This window comes from Camelus ferus, chromosome 13 (assembly GCF_009834535.1).
Source record: "Camelus ferus isolate YT-003-E chromosome 13, BCGSAC_Cfer_1.0, whole genome shotgun sequence".
In the NCBI taxonomy this organism is placed as follows: Eukaryota; Metazoa; Chordata; class Mammalia; order Artiodactyla; family Camelidae; genus Camelus; species Camelus ferus.
This window is the reverse complement of record NC_045708.1, coordinates 61,749,802-61,755,801: the sequence shown is the minus strand read 5'-3', so window position 1 is coordinate 61,755,801 and position 6,000 is coordinate 61,749,802.

Genomic DNA, 6,000 nt, shown 5'->3' with positions numbered 1-6,000 from the left:
GACATCTCTGTTTTATACCATGCTTTCGGGCAGAGCCCTGAGACTGATCCCTCTCAACTTCCCTTTCCTGCTGTCAGCGTTTACCACAATGCCCTCGTGCATTTAGGGGAGGCCCATGGAAAAGGGCTGGCAAGTGGGCACAGACTTGGTCTGTGGCTGAGACACCTCAGAGTTCTCGTCTGCTGTGTTAGCCCACATAGAGTTAGTAAAAGATCACTTAAAGTTCAGCTGACAACTGGAACCCAGATTTTGGTTTTTAAGTACTAATAACTGCTAAAAAGGAAGTTAAACTCCTTGGAGAAAACCTAATTTCAAGGATGGGGCTAGGATATCTAAAAGTAAACCTGGAATACCTTGATGTGCCAAAAAGTAACCAACTGTTCAAAGAATGACAAAAGTTGTATCAGAAGGATGGCAAGAGTCAACTTGAAGGGGTTCCCAATGACCAGACAGATGTGGGCTGTTTTAAGCATCAAAATAAATAATGGTTGTAATGTACTATAACTCAGAATAAACCAGGAATCCATAAAACCAAACTGATACAAATAATTAAAAGGGAGAAGGCAAGGACTGCTCTTCCTTAGATTAAACTGCCATGTAATAAACTAAGCAGAAATGATGGAATAAAAAAAAAAACTAATTGGCAACCATCATAGTAATAAATGTTTCAAACAAAAAGATCATAAATGGATGCTAAAATTAGTGGGTGAAATTTTGATGAGTAATGGGAAATTTGTATAATCTCAAAGTATCACTCTACAAGAATACAAATTAATTCGAAGGAAAAAGTAGTAACTTAATAGTGGAGAAAATCTGGTAGTCACCATTTTAACCAAGTGATCAAAGTTAACATCATGGATAATGGGATAACTAGATGTCACACCTTCTGATATGATGCCCAGAGAGGTGTACATCATTTCCATTGTATTTCCACCAAAAATGCACATCCTGAATCTAATCATGAGGAAACACTAGACAAAGCCAAACTGAACATTATTTTACAAAATAAATGATCTGTACACTTCAAAAATATCAAGATCATGATATTAAAAAAACAACAACAATGAGGAAGTGGTCCAGATTAAAGAGACGTAGCAATTAAATGCAACATATGATCTTGGATTTCACGCTGAATTTAAAAAAATCATTTTTTTCCATAAAGGATATCATTGGTACTATTCACAGTTGTGTATAAAAACTTTAGATGAGATATTATACTGTATTAATGTTAATTTCCTGATTTTGATCATTGAATTGCATTATAGTACAATGCCCTTTTTTTTTTTAGAACATACAGAAAAATATTTAGGGGTAAAACAGTAATATGATGGCAACATACATTCAAACAGTTAAGATGGCTAATGCTCTTAGAAAGACTAACTTAAAGGCTAACAGGTAATTTCCTTAAAGGACTAACAAAAGTTTCAAGTCTAAATGTTATGAACACTTAAGGCATGCAGACAGAACCAAAGATACAAAATGTTAGTGTCTTAAGACTAAAGGAGACCTTCATAATCACATGAACCCAGGTCCCATGACTTCTTAGCTAAGAGAGACAAGATATGAAATTTACTTTCCATATTATCACCTGTCAACCGCTATCATTTTTCATCTCCTGAATTTCACTTGTAACACGAGGAGTTTACTAGAAAGTTGTACATCTTGAATGATTTGTGGCTTCTAAGTGACCTCAGGGGGAACGTTATCATAAATGATCCTGTCACTCAAAGTGACAGTATTTTTTAATTTTAGATTTTAGTTAATGCCTAAGAAATGGTTTCTGTTTCACACCTAAGGGTCTTTCTTACAAATTCTATCATGAGTCTTTTGAAATGCGCACCTGGTTTCTCAACCACAAATCCTGAACTATTTCACCTACCAGTAAGTAATATTTTAAAAGATTCATATTAAATTCTTACAATCTCATGTTTGTATAACCTGCAGTATAATTGGATTATATGCACTCTTTCTGAGAGTGATGTGTGAAAGAAATCTGATGAAATTTGAGGTCAACTGCAAATTAGCATCCGTACTTAAAATGCAGATTCCATTCTTTATTAATCCAGGACCTAAATTTGCCAGTTTGATCACTATGGCCCAAAGTAACTTTTTGTTATACCTAGTGCAACAATGTTGCACACACATGCAGATGCCACCCACACACCCCTCTGGGATCATTCAAATACATCAAATGTGGTAGGAAGCCTTCAACTGGTATTTGTGCCAGTGAGAATGATTCAGTAAAAAGACGAGTTGCCTTGCATAGAAATTTTTTAGTGAGTAGAGGGAAAGTAATGAAGGTGGGGAACGTCAACATTTTTCAAGTCTTTAATCAATAACGAGAGAGGAGAAAGTAAAACATTTCCCAAGTACTTAAGCCACAGTTAGAGGTGAAGTTACAGGTACAGTTGTCAGAAGTTGCAACAAGAGATTTCATAAGTGTTCGGCAAACTTCACAGAAAATGTTTTATTTATCCAACGTCTATTCAATAAAGCTGAAAAATCTTAACATGAAACCATGAGTATTGCAACTAATATGTGTATTTAGAAATCATTTGAACAATATATTCAAACAGTTTAAGTTTCTGAGATTTTTGAATGATAAAAAATTCATACTGCACTTAGAACAATGTTTTCTTAATTTACAAAATTTTGCTCAAGTTTTATATTTCTATCTTTGGAAAGGTAATTTTTAGAGTAATATTTTGGGTACAGTATAAAACCATGTATAAAAATGCCTGCATGTTTTCCATACTTGGTTTTCATCGTCCATGAGCAAGTCATTTCTCTCCATCACACTGTATTACAGCAGCATTTACTCATTTCTCTCACCTTCCATGTTGTGATTTTTTTTTTTAGGATAAAGCACATGACTGTTTGTGCTTGGCATAAAATAAATGGTTAATAAATATTGAATAATAATTGAATGAGTATATTGACACCTCTGACATACATCAATATTATTTGCTCTTTAATTTGTTTTTACCTGAGTTAAATTGGCAATAATGTGTCTACTCACATCAAGTATGCCTTGTGACCAATGGGAACCATTTTTTCCTTTGGAGTATCTATACTTTTGATGATACTTACTTACAGTCTATTGATTTTGAATTTTACAGGCATTTAGATGAAACGAGTCTGAGATGACACTCATGAATTAGTTGTTCCATCTAGTTTTCATGGACCTAAATGGCCTTTTTTATTTTTATTTTTTTGTTGATTGAATGGTTTGTTAATTATTTTGTAAATCAATTTTATTGGTGTAATTTATACTCAAAAATGTACCAATTTTTGATATACAGTTTGGTGAATTTTGACTAATGGATACACTCCTGTAAACACTGCCCCACTAAGATATAGAACATTTCCATCATTCTAAAAAAGTTCTCTGTGTATTACAGGTAAACCATGCACACAAACAAACACACACATGAACACATACACACACACACCCTGGTTGGTTAGCAACAGCCAGCCAGTAATCTGATTTCTGTCACTGTAATTTTGTTTTGCCTGTTTTAAGCTTCATATAAATGGAATCATAGACTGAGTTATTTTATATCTGGTTTCTTTTGTTCAGCATGTTTTACCCCTCTCTACACCTGCCCCCACCCCATTTCCCTCATTATTAACATCTAGTATCAGTGTGGTATATTTGTTTCAATGGATGGACCAATATTGATACATTATTATGAACTAAAGCCCGTATATATTAGGAGTCACTCTTTATGATATACATTCCATAGGTTTTGACAGATGTATAATGACATGTATCCACCACTGCTGTATGATGCGGAATAGCTTCACTGCACTAAAAATCCCCTGTGCTCCATGAGTGCATCTTTCCATTCCTCCTTGCAAAACCACTGATCTTTTACTGTTTCCACAGTTTTGGCTTTTCTAGAATGTCGTGTTTTTGGATTCATATAGTAGGCAGCTTTCATAGACTGCCTTGTTTCACTTAGCAACATGCATTTAAAGTTCCTTTCTTTTTTTGTGTCTTGATAGTTCCTTTTTTAATTGCTGACTAATATTTCACTGTATGAATGTACCACCCTTCTCATCAATTCACCTGTTGTAAGCAGTTCACATGTTTATAATGGTGAATGTGATTTCATTGTATGAATTAAAATGTTCAAAAATTGACCAATTAATAGATATTTGGATTGTTTTTAGTTTGTGCCCATAATGATAAAGTTGCTATGAAAAGTCTCTGTGATCATAAGTTATCATTTTTCTTGCAAACTTACTAAGTCACTTTTAATTTTAGCCATTCTAGTAGGTGTATAATAATTTAACATTGTAGAATTGATTTGAATTTCTTTAATGACTATTAAGGTTTTAGTATGTTTAATACGCTTATTGGCCATTCACATTTCTGCTTCTTTGTATATGTTTAAATCTTTGGCCTATTTTTAATCGGATTGACTTTTTTTTAGAACTGGGCTGTATAGAATATATATTGTGACTGTTTTCTCCCAGTCTGTGGCTTGACCTTTCATTTTTTTTGAAGAGCAAAGTTTTTAATTTTTATGAAATCTGGTTTACTTTTTTTTTCATGTTTAGTGCCCTCCACGTTCTAAGAAATATCTGCCAATTTCAGCATTACAAAAGGTTTTCTCATTTGTTTTCCTCTAGAGGATTGGTAGCTTTGGCATTTACACTGAGGCCTATGATTCATTTTGAATTAATTTTTTATTTAATATGAAGTAAAGGTTGAGGTTGACTTTTTTCCCATATTGATTTCCAGTTTTCCAGTACTCATTCTTGCAAAGATTTTTTTTTTTTAAATTCTCCCACTGAACTACCTTAGAACTTCTGCTGGAAACAAATTGCTCATATATGTATGGGCTCATTTCTGAGCTCTCTCTTCTGTTTCATTGATCCATACATCATACATTAATGCTGGTTTGTCATGATGACTGTTCTTTGTATATAGTAAAAGTCCAAAAACTTTGTTCCTTTTTAAAAGCAGTTTTGCTTTTTCTAAATCTTTTACATTTCCATGTAAATTCTATAATTAGCTTATCAAAAATCTATAATGTAGCCTGCTGAGGCTTTTTTGGTGTTTTTTGGTTTTTTTTTTGATAAAGTTGAATGTATTAATCGATTTGAGGAAAACTGACATTTTAGTGATACTGAGTCCTTTATTTCATGGACAGTTAGGTCTTCTTTAATTTCCCTTTCATAGTTTTTAGTGCTCAGGTTGTACACATATTTTGTTCAATTTATTACTAAAGTACCTCATAGCTTTGATGTTATTGTAGACAATATTTTCTTTTTATTTTGCAATTGTTTTCTGAGAATAATACAGAAATTCAGTTGATGCGTAGGTTGATTGTGTATCCTGTAAACTTTTTAAATTAACGTATTAGTTCTAATAGTTTTTTGTGACTATTCCTTAGGATTTCTGTATGCACGATGATGTTCTCTGTGAGAATACATAGTTTCCTATTCCTTTCTATTTAGATATTTGTATTTTTTTCCCCTGCCTTATTGTACTAAGACTTCCAGTACAGTGTTGAATAGAAATGGTAAAAACTGATATAATTGGCTTGTTCCTGATCTCAGGGAAAAATTATTCAGTGTTTCCCCATTAAACATTTTATGAAGCAGGAAGATCCAGTTACCAATCCCAAGTGAGGATTCCCTGCATGTAAAGGATGGCAAAGAGTATAATAGTGCCAACCACCAGCAGTAGGAGCTCACATACTCAGCTTGCTGCACCTCCTATAGGTTTGGAGTTGCCAGTGAGGACTCAACACACGACCGCTGGCAGGAACAATGCTTTGCTCACAGAAAGGAGAGACTAGACACAGCAAGATCAGCAGCTGCAGTGCATGCCAGCCTCCCGGGCTGGCGGGCTCCTGGGGAGAGCTGATGCAGGGCCATGGACTGCATGCAGCCCTTTTGTACTGCAAAGGCCCTGTTCCTTTCCTGTGGGGGATGGATAAACCCGTGCAGATGGCCAGGCGTCACATAATGCACAGACTTAAGCAA